The sequence below is a fragment of the Oryx dammah genome, unplaced genomic scaffold (assembly GCF_014754425.2).
Source record: "Oryx dammah isolate SB20612 unplaced genomic scaffold, SCBI_Odam_1.1 HiC_scaffold_21, whole genome shotgun sequence".
NCBI lineage: Eukaryota > Metazoa > Chordata > Mammalia > Artiodactyla > Bovidae > Oryx > Oryx dammah.
The window spans coordinates 24,507,546-24,526,590 of NW_024070205.1; the positions used below are offsets into that span (position 1 = coordinate 24,507,546).

At 48.2% G+C, this 19,045-nt stretch overlaps 1 protein-coding gene across 2 annotated transcripts in view; it reads left to right on the forward strand.

The window, feature by feature from the left end:
* The first annotated feature begins 478 nt into the window (after nt 1–478).
* KIAA0040 (KIAA0040 ortholog) overlaps nt 479–19,045 on the forward strand; it is a 40,874-nt gene continuing 22,307 nt past the window's right edge. The window contains exons 1-2 of one of the 2 annotated variants that reach the window (XM_040263924.1): nt 479–911; nt 18,704–18,779. The gene's annotated coding sequence lies outside the window, so the exon portion shown is untranslated. Of the gene's footprint in view, nt 912–17,451; nt 17,472–18,703; nt 18,780–19,045 lie in introns of those variants that run through there. The other variant, XM_040263926.1, reaches the window with a different exon arrangement.

The window sequence follows — 19,045 nt, forward strand, 5'->3', positions numbered from 1 at the left end:
CTGAGACCTCTGTGAAGGCATTTCCCCCTCCGTCTCTGCTTCTGACAGCTCCTGCTGGAGCACACACTGTTTCTTATGGCCGTGCAAAGGCTTCTCCAAGGTGCTGCGTGTACCGCATCAAACACACAGCGCTGACCAGGGGCTGTGTGGTCACTGGACGGAGTCCAGTGAAGGCACTAGAAGCTTCACCCAATCTGCCCCAATCTGACCCTCCCCTCGGGGCTCCCTCTCCATCACCTCCCACCTTCTCTCCGAGAAGGCTGCTCCATTAGGAAGAGCTGGGCTGTTTTCACTTAAGCCCACTTTCCCTCCCAAATAGGTCTCAGGACTCTGGGAACTTTGTTGCGTCTCTGAAAGTCACTGAGGGACTGGTTGGTTCCGCAGGCGGGCAGGGGAGCGGCTGTGTCCTACAGGAGGCGTGTTCCGGGACGGCTGGGGCACCGACACGTAAGGGCGGGGCGGGGACGGGGGTAGCCGGCGGGAAGCCCGGGCAGGAGGGCACGTCCGGGCCCGTGTGCGCCCAAGTCCAAGGGCACCAGTTCTCTGCGGGCCCGGGCCCGGGGTGGAGAGTGTGGGCCGAGCCCAAGACGCGCGAGGGGCAGCGAGTCTGATTCAGGAAGTCGAGCCTCTGACATCAGGGACAGGACGACGGAGTGGAGTGAAACCTCAAAAATGCGAAGCGTCCTCCCGCGGGAGGGCAGGGGACATAGAGGGCGCCTTTCTCGCCACCGGCGGCAGGTACGCGCGGCGCAGGGCGGCCCCCGCTGACCCTCCCCTCCGGGCCAGGACCGCGCGGGACCCGCAGGGGCTTCCGAGGAGACACCCGGGACCTCGGCCGCCTTCGCTGGGGCAGCACCCGGCGGATCCCCAGGCGACTGCGCCTGCAGGAAGCCCTCCGGTGGGACTCAAAGGTGAGTCTCAAGAGTTTGTTTGGTTGTTGTCTGTGTGTGTGTGTGTGTGTGCGTTTAAATACTTTTTAAGGTGCCTTCCGTTGGCAAGGGGACTTCCCACTCCTTGCCTCTATAAGGATGAGTCCAACCCCAGAGATCAGTGAAATTTGAAGAACATTTCCAAACAGCTTCTTGCCCCTCACTTCCAGGGTCCCCCGCCCTCGTTTTGCAAGGATTCTCAGCAGCCTTACATCTGCTTCTGGGCTGAGTCCACATGGGTTCCTAGCCGCGTCTGGGGTGGAGTTCTCAGACTCTAGTTGACAACAGCTGCCGGCAGGAGCGGCTTGAAAGAGACAGAGGGATATTCAGTTTGCCACGGAAGAAGTCAAGACCTGAGACCCTCCAAAAAGCATCCCAGGCTCACAAGGTTTCTAAATTGTTCTAGGCAAAGCCCAATTTTCAAGGGGTCTAAGAAACTGGCCACAAGAAAAATACGGCCTGGAGCCAGGGCTGGAATGGGAGCCTTTCTGCTATTTCCTGAGTCTCAGGGGATTTGCTGTGACCCAGACTGCTACCTAACTTCTCTACCTCTCTCAAGGGTCCCACTCCTACTCCTCTCCCCACCCTTGAAGGAGGACACAATGAGACCTGGTTCCCTAGGGTTTTGAAGAGCTTCACAGGAATACATTTTGTAATAGAGTTAAATAAACTATAGACATTAGCTTGTGGGAACACCAGTCTTGCCCAACCGAAAGGGAAACTGAAGCAGACAAGCACGGCTTTAATTTCTCAGAGAACACTGGCAGTCCACTTGCCACAAGAATTCTGTTGAATGAGGAAGGGTGGTACCCTTGAGCATCTGAGAAGCACTTTTCTCCCAAAGCTGTTGCATTTAATTCACTCAGCTCAAGTGCGTAAGAACCCGAAGGTAATCTGAAGGGACCCTCATTCTGAAGTCCTGCTGGGTAAGGAAGAGCCTTGATTTATAGAAGATAGCACTGATGCTAGGCTGTTCCTAACCTCGGTACAAATGGTTTCCATGTTCCACCTAGAGAATTCAGCAAAGATGTCACCATCAACCTCCTGGCCTGATATGTCTACCTGTTGCCCAGTGCTGGGCTGGGGAGGCAGATGTATTGAAAAATCTGATCAAGTCATTCATTTTATCTGAGATTCTGTCTCCCCATCCCCAGTCCGGATATAATTTTAGGAAAGAAATGCATTGAAAACCAAATGTTTCTCTAGCCTTCAAACTTGGTTAATATTTAACCCGTGGAATGGGCTTCCCTGGTGGTTCATGCATGTGTGTGTGTGCACGCTAAGTTGCTTCAGTAGTATTTGACTCTTTGCAACCCCGTGGACTGTAGCCCGCCAGGCTCCTGGAGTGTGTTGTCATTTCCTACGGCAGGGGATCTTCCTGACCCAGGGATTGAACCTGCATCTCTCATGCCTCCTGCATTAGCAGGTGGGTTCTTTACCACTAGCATCACCTGGGAAGCCCCTCCCTGGTGGCTCAGCGGTAAAGAATGTGCTTGCCAATGCAGGAGACATGGGTTCAATACCTGGGTCAGGAAGATCCCCTAGAGAAGGAAATGGCAACCCACCCCAGTATTCTCACCTGGGAAATCCCATGGACAGAGGAGCCTGGCAGGCTATAGTCCATGGGGTCGAAAAAGAGTTGGACATGACTTAGAGACTAAACAACAGCAAACCTGTGGAATAGAGAAAGGATGCTTTCCACCCTCTCCCCTGAATACTAACCCCAAGAGAATAATGAACACTCAACAAGCTGAGTTACTGATTTCATCGAAGAGAGATGTACATCCATCCCATCCATTCTTTCAAAGTTACTATGCTCACTGTGTGTCACGCCATATGCCAGGGCCTGGGAGTCCAAAGATAATGGTACAGTTTTTGCATCTGAGGACATGCTGCTGCTGCCGCTAAGTTGCTTCAATCATGTCCGTGAGACCCCATAGACAGCAGCCCACGAGACTCCCCTGTCCCTGGGATTCTCCAGGCAAGAACACTGGAGTGGGTTGCCATTTCCTTCTCCAATGCATGAGAGTGAAAAGTGACAGTGAAGTTGTTCAGTCATGTCCGACTCTCAGCAACGCCATGGACTGCAGCCTACCAGGCTCCTCCATCCATGGGATTTTCCAGGCAAGGGTACTGGAGTGGGGTGCCATTGCCTTCTCCGTCTGAGGACATGAAATCTGGTAAATGAGACAGAGAAATAAAATATAGTTACCCCAAGTGGTACAGTGGATAAGAATCCGCCTGACAATACAGGGAACACAGGTTTGATCTCTGGTCTGGGAAGATTTCATATGCCATGGGGCAGCTAAGTCCATGTGCCACAACCCCTAAGCCTGTGCTCTAGGGAGCAAGAGTCCCAACAAGAGAAACCACCACAGCAAGAAGCTGGCACACTGCAACTAGGCAGTACCCCCCACTTGCTGTAACTAGGAAAGCCCTCACACAGCAACAAAGAGCCAAGGCAGCCAAAAATAATAAATAATAAAGTTTAAAAAAAAAAAGAATAGTATCCATCATCATAGCCATAGCTATGGGATACTGAAACAACGCAAAGGGGGAGTGAATAACTCCCCCAGGGGTTACCTGCAGACGTGATAGATGAGCAGGTGTTGAAAATGATTAGGCATTCCCAGGAAAAGGGTATTCCAGAAAGGGGAGAGCGTACCTGCACATGCAGTGGTAGGTGGGGGAGCTACAGGTAATGCAGATTACTACGCCAGGAACGGTGAGCTCTTTCCTGTGGCAGTGGGAGTTGTTTTTTAAACAGGGAAAGAGTATGGTCAGATCTGTGTTTGGAGAGAGAACTAATGGCCGGATGGAAGCCGGGTTGGAGAGATAAGGAACAGAGATAAGGAGGACCTCCGCTAAGAGAACGGCAGAGGGAACTGAGAAAAGGGGCATGGACTTTTGGTGGTTTAGGAAGTAGAGTGAGAGGTACCTGGAGACCAAGAGAATGTGGCTAAGGAGGAATGAATGGAACGGAGGATTATAAGGTGTTGAGCTGGGGATGGGAAGGTGCATTGTGACGCTTGTAATGGAAACCACGTGAACTAGAGGAGGCATGGACTTGGGAAGCAGAATTTGGGAGAAAACAATGAACACTTCAGACACATTTAAGTTGGATGTACTCAGGAGATGCCCGGGTGGAGATATATGGGAGGCAGTTGGGTACACAGGTCTGGAACCCAAGGTGACGTGGAGGTTGCTCTGATGTGACTATCTCAGATGCTGTGCAGAAAAGCAGTGTTGAAGGAAAATAAACGGGACTGTATTACACTGTCAGTGAGATCGCTTGACCCTGAAGGGTCTTGGATTGGTCAGTAATGGCCTACAGATCTTATTTTCATATCACACACTGACTTCCATATGACTCCCACGAGATGACCATGGTTTCCCCCAGCTGTCTTGCAGGATGATACCTAAAATGTTGGCGAGAACCCTGGGTTAACGACACACAGGTGATGAGGATGCATTTAACAACAAGCGAATCCCCAGGAGTCACTCCCCGACATGAGAAATGAATACTTTAGTTGAATTGTAAGATCTGCAGATCTCCCCAGAACTTATACCCCAAGTCAAGGCATGGCCCTTTTGTGGGAGAGTCCTACCTTCATTAAAACAAGAAGGACAACTTTCTCAGATGAATTCTAAACCTCTGTAGAGTGGTCCTTTAGGTCTGGCTGCCAATGCCCAGATCAGGATTTTATGTGACCTGTTTCGGAAGAAAAAAAACACCTTGAACTTGGAACTAAACAGACATGGGTTCAGTTCTTGCCTTGACCACTTATTAGCTGCCCTTGCACAAGTCTTTGAATCTCTCAGCTTCATTTCCTTTACATTTAAAAAGGGGATAATTCTGTCTCACCAGGGCAATGGTTAGGATCAGAATCAAATTGAAAAAGAAAGTACATTTAAAGTGCTATATAAATTGTACGGTTCTATAAAAATGTAAGGGGGTTTTATTATTATTACTAATCTTTCCCCTTGAAGTCACCAAATCAGATGTGCTGTGTAGGTATAGGATTTGGGCAGTATCGTAGGCCCAGACGTGCAGCTTTTTAACTGCATATAATATTTGAAGGCCATAATTACAGAAGTCTCCTTCCATCAGAGCAATAATGGGTATGTGCTTCTCTTTTTACTGCTTACCTAACGTGATCAAAGATCAAAGAAGTGAATGGTCTCCTAAAGCGAATGCAGGTTGTACACTGACCAAGAGCTCCTGGAAGCTCAGAGGGCTAAAGCAGCCAGGATTCCACTTACTAAGGAACAGACCAACCCTGTTTGCAGCTGAGGCCACCCAAAGGGGACACTCTTTTTTCTGTAATCCTCATCAGGGTGCTAGCTGAACCAGCAATAGCCCTGAATCCGAGCATCTTTCAATGGCTTAGATGTCTCTGTGGTTCTCCTGTCTCCCAGCCAGAGAAACCTGACATATTCCAACCTAGTGAAGCTCAAGTTTAATGCCAACATTAGAACTTTCAAATAAACAGACTTCTGATAGGGGCTGGTTGTTGAAGGAAGAGAAGGAAGTAACCACAGACTCAGAGACTTCAAATGGAAAAACACTTTAGAGATGAGCCAGCCCCTCCTCCTCACTTCACAGATGAGCAAACTAAGGTTCAGAGAGGGAAGTGTGTGCTGGGGTCAACAGCTGGTGAATGGGGGAACCAGCATCCAAGTCCTCGAACAGTGAACACTCTCTGGGGTTTCTATCACCTGGACCTTCTATACCTCACACACGGGGGCACAGGCAGGCACTCAGAGGCTGGCAGAGGGGAGAAGTGGAAAGATTGTACTTAAAGGCTGCATTCTCCCCTCAGTGGCCCGTAGGGGTAAACAGGAGCAGCCCCTCCTTTAAGGGGCTTCTCAGGTGGTGCTAGTGGTAAAGAAGCCACCTGCCAATGCCGATTAGACATAAGAGATGCAGGTTCAATCCCTGGGTCAGGAAGATCCCCTGGAGGAGAGCATGGCACCCCACTCCAGTATTCTTGCCTGGGTCTCACAGAGTTGGACATGACTGAAGCAACCTAGCACGCACACACACACACACACACACACATACACATGCTCCTCCTTTACGGCAGTCTCTCTAACACACCCAAGCCTTCTGTTTCATCAGTGTCAAGCCTCAAACTGTGGTTAAGAATTCCCAGAGATTCCCTCAAGAAGGGATACAATACTGGGTGCCTTGCTGCTGCTAAGTCGCTTCAGTCGTGTCCGACTCTGTGCGACCCCATAGACAGCAGCCACCAGGCTCCCCCGTCCCTGGGATTCTCCAGGCAAGAACACTGGAGTGGGTTGCCATTTCCTTCTCCAATGCGTGAAAGTGAAAAGTCAAAGTGAAGTCGCTCAGTCGTGTCTGACTCTTAGCGACCCCATGGACTGCAGCCTACCAGGCTCCTCTGTCCATGGGATTTTCCGGGCTAGAGTACTGGAGTGGGGTGCCATTGCCTTAATGAACTAAAATCTGGTTTGTTTGGTTTTTTGGGGTTTTTTTCTCAATCTTTTTTTTTAAATTAGAGGATAACTGCTTTGCAGTGTTGTATTGGTTTCTGCCATACAACAATGCGAATCAGCCAAAAGTATCTATCCCCTCCCTCTTGAGCCTCTGTCCCACCCACCCCCATCCCATCCCTCTAGGTCCCAGGTTGAGCTCCCTGTGTTACATAGCAGTTCCCTGTATCTGTTTTACACATGGGAGTATATATATGTCATTGTTACTCTCAATGAATCCCACCCTCTCCTCCCCCACTGTGTCCACAAGTCTGTAGTTTATGTCTGTATCTCTATTCTTGCCCTGCAAATAGGCTCATCAGTACCATTTTTCTAGATTCCATATATATGCCTTAATAGACGATATTGTTTTTCTCTTTCTGACTTACTTCACTCTGTATAACAGACTCTAAGTTCATCCACCTCAATTCAACTGACTCACATTCATTCCTTTTTATGGCTGAGTAATATTCCATTGTATATATATATATACCACAACTTCATTATCCCTTCCTCTGTTGATGAACATCTAGGTCGCTTCCCTGTCCTGGCTATTGTATATAGTGCTACAATAAACACTGGGGTACATATGTCTTTTTGAATTATTAAAACCTATTTATTAGTGTTTCATGAAACTTGTCATGAAGACTATTTCTAGACCAGTGGGTCTGGAAATACACATGGGTATTTCATTTTTGGGTCATCATTACACATCAAAATGATAGTCAACTCACTGTTCAGTGGAAAGGCTATAAGTGAATCACAGGAGCTCATGAGACTCCTTACAGGCACAGAAGAGACAAAACAGGGGAAGGAAAATCTGCAGCACAGTTTTGGATAGACAGTCCCCAGGGCTACCGAGCAGCTCGGGTTTCCGATGTGTCCCCCGCATCAGCCCGAGCCATCTGAGCAGAGCACCACCTGGGGACGTGAGTGGGAGACCAGGCTCGGGCAGCTGAGCTCCCAAACAAACTCCACCCAAACACAGGATTCCTTTCTGAGGGTAACTCCCAAGGGACTGTGGCAGCGTCCGACCCGAATCCCGGCCCTGGGAAGAGGCTTCCTCCCACGCTTGTAAGCAAACTGCTCCATGGAATTTGTTGCTAAGAAATGAAAGGAAACCTAATCACAGCCATGTTTCTTGATCAGAACTGAAGATTTGTAAGTCATTGCAGACTCTCAGCTGTCTTTCTTTTTTTAACAAAGAGCAAGCCTTGCTCTCAACTGTCTATAACTCGTTCCTCTTGGGATGTTCCTCAGTAGACTTCTATTCTTCTTAAATACACCCTGATTTCAAGCTGGATAAGCTTAAGGAAAGCCCATCCACAACTCTGTTTAGTTTTCCAGGCAAGTTAGAAAAGACAATTGGCAGGAGAGGGGAAAAATGTAATAGCAATAAGGATGTAAAATAGCTCAGTCGCGTCCAATTCTTTGTGACCCCATGGACTATACAGTTCATGGAATTCTCCAGGCCAGAATACTGGAGTAGGGAGCCTTTCCCTTCTCCAGGGGATCTTCCCAATCCAGGGATTGAACTCAGGTCTCCTGCATTGCAGGTGGATTCTTTAGCAGCTGAGCCACCAGGGAAGCTCTCAGCAATAAGGATAGTTGTATGTAATAATATTAATACTTTTAGTCTTCTATTGTCCTTTTCAGGACAAAAGTTGGGGGTACATAGGTTTAGAGATGGGTGTGGAGGCAAGGGTTTGGGGGTGGAGAATTAGGCAGGGGAAACTGGGACATTCAATTAGCTTTGGTATCATGGGAGCAGAATGGCACGCAGTGCACATGCTGGGTCTTAACCTAAATGAGATGTGGCTGTGGCCACCTTAAATAAGAAAAGAGGAAAGCTGCAGACGAGCCCGGAGCCTCTCAGATCCTGGGGCTGTGTCTTTTCAAAACTTCTGATCCTAGGTCTCTCTGCAGCTCCACCGAAGGGACAAAGCACCAGCTTTCAAAAGCCCCTCTGCTGTAAAGGCTCCACAGCAGCCCAGGGCTCCAGGGAGCCTCTCAGGCACACTGGCCCCAAATCCCCCAGGAACTAATGCTGGGGTCACAGTGACTTTCCCAGCGATCAGGGACAGGGAGTAAACACATGTCCACGCAACTTTTCTTGCTTACACAGATCTGCAGTGTGCACGCTAGGCTCTCCATAGCTATTGGTTGAATTGTGGTGCTAAGACTTTGAGGCATACAAAAGTGACAGCCGCTGCTCCCTCCCACCACCCCCTCCAGGCTGCTCTACCAGCACATCAAGCATATCATGGTTGTTTATGTTCTGCTGGGGAGAAGCAGTGGGGCTGGAAGAGAATACACCACTGTCAGGGCCAGCCCTGCAGACACACCCCATCAGTCGGGCTCCTTTCTGATTCTTGACTGAGGGCTCCCACCTTCGCCTCCCTCACTCTACCTTCCAGTCCTGACCTGAAACATCGCCTCCTGCCCAAGGCCCACAGTCTTCCAAGCGGCGGTTGCCAGAGCAGTGACAGCCATGGCCTAGATGAAAACCTCCAGACTCATTACGTGGGTGACCCACCCTATCCCATCATGAGACCGCCCAGGGAGAGGAGAGCACACGGGCATAGCGTACCACCCAGACATGACCTGATTGCTCAGAGTGCTCCTGGTTTCCAGAAGAGAAACTCAGACCCTTCCCTGCAGGATGTTTGGCCCAACGCCTTCTCTGGCTCAAGAGAAAAGCAATGATGTGCTGAGTGCCTTAGGACACTCGCTGCGTTCCAACTACTGGGTTCGTGCAGTTTTGCAGGGAGATATTATTGACCCCTCTGAGGAAAGAGCTGATTTTTACTGTGTTTTCAGTGGATAGATGGCACAGGTTTCCACAGCAGGGTGTGGAAAGAATATCTCGTGTTGAGGTAGAAATGCTGCATTACCCCCACCCTGTCTGGGACAAGAGGAAGAGACAGAGTCACAGGGCATGTCACACATGGGGAAGAAGGTCTGATGCTCCTGACTGACGTTTTCCAGGAATAAGTCTTCAGATGTTTTAAAAAAATAAATTTTTCTTTCAAGAAGGAATACTTCAACCACTGAGGTATGCAGCCATTCAGTGTTTGGTACTGGAGGGAATGAATAAATACACACCAAAAAGATAATCAAATCAACAATGTTATACTTCTTAAACCTTAGTAATGGAAACTATACCATTGTTTTCCATTTATCATCCATCAGCTTTCAATAAATTTCATATTTTCTCCTCCCATTTTTTTTATGGAAGTGAAATTCACATTACAGAAAATTAATCATTTTAACGTGAACAATTCACGCCGTAAAAAAAGTTAGGGTTAGGGTTAGGGTTAGGGCATTTAGTACATTCACAAAAGGGATTGATTAAACGTTTTAGTTGCTCAGTCATGTCTGACTCTTGTGATTCCGTGGACTGTAGCCCGGCAGGCTCCTCTGTCCATGGAATTTTCCTGGCAAGAATACTGGAGTGGGTAGCCATTTCCTTCTCCAGGGGAGCTTCCTGACCCAGGGAATGGAACCTGGGTCTCCTGCATTGCTGGAGGATTCTTTACCCTCTGAGCCACAAGGGAAGCCCATAGTACATTTACAATGTTGTATTAATAGCATCACCACCTCTAGTTCCAAAATATTTTCGTCATTGCAAAATAAACCCGCAGACCCATTAAGCAGTTACCCCTTGTTGCTCCCTCTTCCCAGCTCCTGGCAATCTGCATTTATGGATTTATCTATTCTGATATTTCCTATAAATGTATGCCCTTTTGTGTCTGGCTTCTTTCATTTAGCTTAATGTTTCCAAGGTTCATTCACGTTTTAGCCTTTACTGGTGCTTCGTGCTCTGTGTGGCTAAATAATTATTCATTCTGTGTATTTACTATAATTTGTTTAACTGTTCATCTGTTGATAGACGCTTGGGTTGTTTCTACCTTTTGGCTATTGTGAATAGTGCTGTTATGAACATGTAAGTACAAGGATTTGAGTACCTATTTTCAATTGTTCTGGGTAGATAACCTAGGAGTAGAATTTTTAGATCTTTGGGTAACTCTATGTGTAACTTTTTGAGGAACCATCAAACTGTTTTCTCTAACATTTTAATCAGCACATGTAAATTCACTTCCTTTCTTGAGGATAAGAGGCATATGAAGTGGCATGCTTTCCCACACCTGGCCCCTTATTTGTTGCCTTTGATCTTATGCTTTAAGGAAAGACATTAAACTCTGTTTCTTGTTGTCCTAGAGATGCAGAGTTATTTGGATGCTTGAGATAGAAAATATTTGGGGGACTTCCCTGGTGGTGCAGAGATTAAGAATCCACCTGCCAATGCAGGAGACATAGGTTCGATTCCGAGTCCAGGAAGATTGCACATGCTGCAGAGCAACTAAGCCTGCGCACCACGACTACTGAGCCCGTGCTCTAGAGCCCATGAGCTGCAACTACTGAGCCCCCACGCCACAACTATAGAAGTCTGTACACTCTAGGGCCCACGAGCCACAACTAATGAGCCGCTGCACCACAACTACTGAAGCCCGTGGGGCTAGAGCCGGCGCTCTGCAACAAGAGAAACCGCTGCAGTGAGAAGCCTGTGCACCACAGCTATAGGGTAGCCCCCACTCTCTGCAACTAGAGAAAGCCCATGTGCAGCAACGAAAGCCCAGCACAGTCAAAAAATAAATAAATTATAAAAAAAGAAAATATTTGGGTAAACTACAAATCCTTCTGGGTGTGGTTAAGTAGTAAGCAATAGGTAACACCAGCAGCATTTCTGGAGGACTGTTTATGTGCCAGGCATTGCATTAAGAAAGTCATATCCTTGCTCTCACTTAATCCTCATAGTGCAAGTATAACACCTATTTGACATAGGAGGAAAACTGAGGCATCTACCAAGAGTTAAGTTCTCTTCCTCTGGCTCCAGAGTGTTATTTATAAGCCTCTCCTACAAAGAAACTGCAACCGCCACCAATGATGAATCAGAAGCTGTTCTGTTACGGTCCACTTTGGCAGATGGATAAAGACACAGTTATAATACGGTGTGACCAGTGCAATGACAGGTGTGACAATAGGGAGGAAATACACTTAGCCCAGCTCTTAGGTGACAGACTTACCAGAGGAGACAAAATCTAAGTTCCTGTTATTATTTCATTCATAAGTAAATGAGCTTTTGTGCCACTTGGTGAGGCTGGACCCTCCCCCATCTTCCTTTGTTTGGCACCACCACTTCATCATTCCTTGTGCCCAGTATCTGGCACACAGTAGCTGCTCATTAAACACAGGTTAATAAACACATGTGCTTCTGCAGATGGAACTTCCAGGCCCTGTCACGCTGCTACAGAACTGCAATGCCTGAGCCTCAACTCATTTGCTTTCTTGAAACAGCTGTGGGGGCTTCCCTGGTGGCTCGGTGGTAAAGAATCCACCTGCCCATGCAGAAGACGTGGGTTCCACCCCCAGTATGGAAAGATTCCACATTCTGCAGAGCAACAAAGCCTGTGCACCACAACTACTGAGGCTGTGCTCTAGAGCCTGTGCTCTACAACACAGGAAGCCGCCACAACAAGTCCACAAACCACAACCAGAAAGTAGACCCCACTTGCCACAACTAGAGAACAGGCTGAGCAGCAGCGAAGACCCAGCCAAAAATAAATAAATAAATAAGCAGCTGTGGCCCAGGTATGAGGGAAAGGAGATGAGGAAAGGCCTAGAACAGTTTTCTTTGTTCCCTCAGTCTGAAAACATGAGGAGACAAGAGCAGGTGGGGACCAGGGTGGGGAGAGGGGCAAGGCTGTGAAGACATCTCCCCTTGCCCAGGGAGAGGTGCCTGGGATCCTGGAGCAGACGGAATGAACTGCTAAACCACTTTCTCTAAAACTAAGTTCTCCGCTTCATCTCAGGGTTGAGTTGTTGCATCAAGACTTCCAAACTCGTGGCTATCGCATATCTGAGGCAGTTCACCTCAGCCTGCAGGGACAAGCAGCAGCAGCCTGGTGGAAAGATCTCAACTCTCCCCAGTGGATAATTCCCGCTCCTCTTTCCCAGGGGTATTCGCTGAGATTCAGCCCTCACTTACCTTCCCTGGTTCACATTCGGCCCCTCTCTTACAAAAGGAGAGTTGTAAAAACTCTTGGGAACCCTGCTGGCCTTGCTTTAGAAGGCAGAAGCTGTCCCAGCCTGGCTCTGGTTGCATTTTATTTATTTATTTACGTTGGGCCGCACTGGGTCCTCCTTGGTGTATGGGCTTTCTCTTGTTGTGGTGAGAAGAGGCAATGCATTGCAGTGGGAGGCCTCTCATTGCTGTGGCTTCTTTTGTTGTGGAGCCTGGGCTCCAGATGCACAGGCTTTAGTAGTTGCAGCTCATAGGCTCTAGAGCATGGGCTCAGCAGTTGTGACACATGGGCTTAGTTGCCCCAGACCAGATCTTCCCAGACCAGGAATCGATCCTGTGTCCCCTGCACTGGCAGGCAGATTTCTTAACAACTGGACCACCAGGAAGTCCTTCTGGCTTCATTTTTTTTCTCATACACATTTCTTTAAAGTCTTTATGTGTGTCAAACACTATCCTGGAGGCTGTGGGGGAATTTAAAAACCAAAACCAGGCACAGGTCCCACCTGCAGGGGCCTTCTGCCTATCCCTAGGAAGCTGCCCAGCCCAGCCTAGCCCAGCCGCAGTCATGCCCCCTCATCTAGAGGTGGAAGAAACAGCCTCCCCCAACCCCGGAAATTAGAGCCTGTTCTGGGATCTCTGCTTGCAGGTGCCACCGTCTCCTTGCCCACCACCCAGGCTCTGGACTGTGCCACTTGCGGCATCCCCAACATCTGCTTCACCCCTGCTTGGCTGGCTCTTCAGGCTCAACTTAGCTAAGGTCTTCTTGTTCTGCACAGGCTCAACTTACCTAAGTCATAAGCTGCTACTCTGGGTTCCTACCCCAACTGTGAAAGCAAGGTGTTCTTGTTCTGCACAGGCTCAACTTACCTAAGTCATAAGCTGCTACTCTGGGTTCCTACCCCAACTGCGAAAGCAGGTCTTCTTGTTCTGCACAGGCCCCAGTCCTGGTCCCCTCCACTGCTGTAGCCCTACCCTGTTATAGCACCTTGCCTTGGCCCTGCAGAGGCCATTGCAAAGCTCATGGAGATATGAGGGTTCAGGTTCCCAGGGATGACTGTGGGCACCCTGACCTGGAGGAGGTAACATACAGCCTCACACAGACATTCTCAGCTCTCCCATCCCATAACCATTCAGTTGGTTCACTAACCTATTGACAAGCATTTATTGAGCATCTACTATGTACCAACACTGAACTAGGCATGGGGAATTCCTAGAGGAAAAAGCTCTCAAATAGTCTACATCAAGTGGAAAAGTGGATATGAACAGCATCTGTACCACAAGTATACAATAGGAAGACTACATCTTACATGCATTATCAGGGAGGTAGGTAGGAGAGAGGGACAGAAATGTTCAATTGTGATGATCTCTGTGTAACTGTGATTCCAGGAAAAGTCCCCAGGTCACTAAATTCGCCTTTCTCTTGCCCTGTCTACTGAGGACTGTTCAGTACACATAGGTCAGAGTTTGCTCTAGTTTTATAGGCCAGAGCATTCCTCATGGGCTCTGACCAGGACACCCAAAGGGATCTTGCCACACTACACGTGGGAGTCATCAATCACTGTGGTCCCTTCTGCATCCTTGAACTCCCCACTGCTGGATTACAGCAGGAGTCACAAGCTCAACACCCCCGGGGCCTGACAGATAAAACTAACATTTATGGAATGTGGGCCAGGCGCTGCTTTAACCACATGACAAAGATGATTCAACTCATCTGATTTCCATAACAATTCAATGGCAGAGGGTCTATTCTGATTATTCTTTTATAGCTGAGGAACAGAGGGGTAGAGGGACTTTCCTAAGTCAGACAGCTAGTGAATGGAGGAGGGCGAGCAGACTTTGACCCAAGCTGGTCCACCTGAGAGAGTGACACAGCTAGTGTGGGAATCCCTACAGGACTCACTGGAAGCTGACTCAGCCAACCTCTCTTCACTGATCACATCCACCTCACAGGCTTCTAGCTTGCAGCCTGTGATCTCAGGTTGCCCTTCTTACACAAAAAACTCATTTGGTTTCCATCAACCTTGGGCTAAATGTTAATAGTACTGTTACATGGGTAGGCTAACTGAGTGTGTGTGTGTGTGTTTGTGTGTGTATGAGAAAGAGTTGTTGTTGTTTAACTGCTCAGTTGTGTCCGACTCTTCGACCCCATGGGCTGTAGCCTGCCAGGTTCCTCTGTCCATGGGATTTCCCAGCAAGAATACTGGAATGGGTCGCCATTTGGAGCAATCTCTTTGATCTTAGGCCAGCTGGAACTGACTTTGGTTACCCTCATGGCCCCAGATTGGAATTTGGGATTATCTACACATTTAAGAATATACAAAGAAATAAAGCATGTTTGGAGTTGAGAGGGAAGGAGGCAGAAAACTGACTAGCCACTCAGATTTTCTCACGCAACAATCTGCTTTCATGGTTAAACATGAAAAACAACCCCTGGGCAGGTCCTTGGCCCAGTGCATCGTCTCGTTACCCCTGCTCTGTCCTTGGACATTCAAGTCAGAATAAGGAAGGAGGTGAGGAGGGAGAGCAAGTCTCCCAGTAGCATCTCTTCTCCTCAGGCCACAGCTTTAGGAACTCTCACCTTGGGCCAAGCTGTTGCCTGTAATCCCATGGATTAGAGCAGCTGGCTGGGAGAGTGAGCTGTTTGTTGCCATGGCAACAATGGCAGATTCAAACTCTCCAGATCTGGGCCCGGTGCCTGGGCCACCTTGATTGACTTCTTTCTCTGAGCCAGCTGTTCTTTCTTGAACAGCCTGGAATCCCTTCATTCTCATCCTCACTGCATTTAATCATCCCATTCTCCCGGCAGGTGCCATTTCAAATCCTACCCTCCTCGAAGCCTTGCCTAGATTCCCTCATTGGGATGAACAGCTTCCTTCACGCTGCTCCCGTAACCATTTGCTTGCGTTTCCCTTGGGACATTTAACTAGTCACGCTTCACTGTTCCCCTGTGCTCATCCATTTCCCAAGCAAAAATAAATTCCTTGTTTCACAGTCTGTGTCTTTAGTTTGGAATCCCTTACCCAGGTGGTTGGCAGCAAGTTTCACATCTTGTTAGGCAGCATTAGCTGGGAGAGCCTTAGAAAAAAGAAGCTCCTCGTGCGCACAGTGGGTTCTCAATGGATGTGCATTGTATTGAACTGTGTGCTGTAGAGGGGAAAGGGCAGGTCCTTGGCCTCCTTGGACTCAATTGTGTCGACTAGCCAGGCTCAGGGAAGGAAGAGAAAAGCCAGCCAAAGGAGTTCCTCTTTCTGAGGAAAAAAAACAAGGAGAACTTTTTGCAGTATTACCAGTGAGGTACTGAGACGCTGACTGCAGCACACACTTTCACTACTCAGTTGACTTGGCATCTGAGAATTACCAAATGGAATGTTAGCAATTCCTGACAGCAAAATGTGTCGGGAACACAGCCAACCGGGGCTTTCCAAAAGCATGGCAATAGCCTCACTCTCGTGTGATTTATAATATTCAATATGGCACCCCGTGAGGCAAAGGCCCGTATCCATTTGAGGCCGGCGATCTTTGGAAGTCAGGTCTCACTGCTGTCATTTCTGCTTCTTGGCACTGACAGCCTCACTGGAGATCCAAAAGTAGCCAGTCACCAAAAGACGCCTGCAGAGTGTGCCTGCAGTCTGGAATGCCCCCGGCTATCTGGCATCTGAGCACATTCTGAGCCCAGGCTGAATGAATTCTCCAAACCCAGAATACTGAAATTCCAATTGGTCGATTTTTTTTCTTTTCCTGAGTATCTTCCGTGTGGCCATAGTGCTGGGTGCAAACCCAGAAACCAGCGTGGCAGAGTGGAATGAGCCCTGGATATTTAGGGGCAGAAGAACTGCCACGTCTGCCGTGATTGGCTGTGAGACCTTGGGCAACTCATTGAATTTCAGTGAACCTCAGTTTCCTCATCTATAAATATGGTCATTCACTAATTCAACAAATATTTTCCAAGAACAAAACAGGTGCAAATATTTTCCAAGAACATGTCCCATCAAATATTTTTCCAAGAACAGAACAGGGGGAGTACATTGTGTCTAGAAAGGAAACAAGATGATTAAATAAACAGTGACTCTAAAGTGAGTTGTGGGCTGTGGTGATGGCATAGGGACAGTGACGGGGTACAGGACAGGGGCTCTCATGAGGTCGTGGAAGGTTTCCCAAGGTGGGTGCTAGTCCAGCTGAGACTAAATGCATAGAAACCCAGAGACTGGGGAGTACCAGTTGAGGTGGGATTGGGAGAGTTGGGGGGATTTGAGATAAGCTTTCGTGAGGCCCCAAAGCAGGAAGGCCCATATATCTCAGGGAGTCTGAGAAATGGAAAGTTTTATAAACTGGTTGCCATTGTTGGTTCCTCTCCTGTAGCTTTTTGGGAGTTAATACAGTAAGGAGAGTATCACGCTGGGAAATGGAAAAACTAGAACCTGGTCTGCCCTTGGCCACTGACCAGCTTTGCAATTTTAAACAAATTTTGAACATCCATTTCTGTTCTTTAGTTTATTCATCTGTGAAATAGGGCAAGAAATCCCTTCCCTTCTCACATTACAGTGGATTTAATGAAGAAATGTTTGCAGAAGAGAAGCTGTTAAAAAATTAAAATGAGTTATAAGTACAGGGTCTACGCTAGGACTTTCCCCAGTCATAAATAAACTCAAACCCATTCAGGCATTAGTTTTAAGACTGGAGAAGTGATTGCACCACAGATTTTTTCCCCTTCCCCTCTGCTTCCCTTCCCAAGGGATCAGGAAATAAATCACAGTTTCTTTCTGATTGGTTTGGCAATATTTCATTTCAGTTCATAATCGCATTTTGTCTAAGGGAGAAAGTACTATTAATAAAGGTTTTTTTTTTAATTGTAATATTTGTGATTACCAAGCCTGGCTGGTTAGGGCAGACTGCCCATGAGCCCAGGGTGGCCCTTAATCCTGCTCTGGCCAAGGCATACTTTGAATTACCAGAGGGATCAGGTAAGAGAATGAAACATTGACATTGCTACGTCTCTCCTGCTCACCAACATTCAGGACTTTGCTGTTACACCAAACCTATGCTGAACCTTCCAAGCCCCCTGACATTTCACCCACCTTCCTCAGGCGGTTTTTTCACTGCCTTCCCAGTCCCAATCTCTGTACGTGTGGCCTCTGCACCCCAGCTCTTGCTTTCCCATCCTAACCAGCTCAGCCTAGCTTCCCTTCTCCCACTCAAATGTCCAACCCTCGATGTGATTACACCCAGTACAGGGGCCCTGCACAACCTCCATCTCCTCCAGGTTGCCTCTTCCTTAAAACTTAAGCCGACAACCAGCACTCTCCTTTCTAACTGTGCATTCATTTTGGCACTTTCTGGTATTTATCTTAGACTTTAATTGCTTATTTTTGAAAATTAAACTGTGAAGCGCATTATCAGTTTATAAAGATTCTCATGTATATATAACTTAGTACTATTAGCCTCCTCATGGATAAAGAACAGGATGTTTACAGAATTATTTTTATTTTAGTGACCCAGTAAACAACTTCAGGGAGGCTCTCGAATGTTCTATACAAACCTCCCCACCCTTACCCCAGCCCCCGGCGGTCAGTCAGAGGGCAGCCACCTCTGCAGTTTCTACTCCTTCTGCTTACACCAAGGAGCCTGGCCCCACCAACTCTTGCCTCCTGTGAAGGATGGAATGTGCTTATCAGAACCTGCCCAGCAGGGTGGAAATGCTTGACCAGCCCTTGGAAATCTGGGGTTGTTTGGGCACACGGAGGATCCAGGCTACCTAGCACCACGGCACCACGAGGGGAAAGAGGAGCTTCGCTGGTTGGGGTGGGGTCGGGGTGAGATCCACCCATCCATCCATTTGGGGTTGGAGGCAGGAAGACCTCCCAGCACGGCAGCTAGTTTTCCCAGAACTTCAGGCCACTGTTACTACCTGGCAAAATTGAGGGGTGATGGCTGCTGCCCTGCCCCTACATTGGCCTGGAGTAACACCAGTCGTGACTCTTAAGAACTTGTGCAGTTCCTGACAGCCTAGGTGCACAGTCACACGCCCTGCTGCTCTGACACAAGGACCCAGGCAGGTGCCCGCTTCCAGTCGCTGGTTGACTTTGGAAAGTGCCTGCGTACAGTCAGGCCTTCAGAACTGTACCAGCAGCTTGCCTCCCTCCCAACCCTTCTGCAGAGGTGGACTGTGCTATCACATTCTTGTGTCTCTTCCCAGATTTCCCCCATTTGGGAGATAAATCGAGGCCCCAAGCGACTGAATGAGCTTCCTGAGGACACACGTTAAGTCACAGGTAAGAGTTTGAACTGGCTTCTCATAGCACCATGAACTTCCCCTATGTTCCCAAGCTATCTTTTAGCCAAGAATTCAGCTTGTATGAAAATCTACAAGAGTATAAACAAATAAAACCATATATTATTCAAAGCCAAGCCTAGGGGTCTAGAGCCTCATAGACTGGCCACTGAGAAGCAGAGGAGGGGACTCACTTCAAGGGCACTCCCAGGCCCTTCTCTGGCTGCTCCAAGCCAAATCCCATCTCTGGTACCCTCTCCTGCCTTC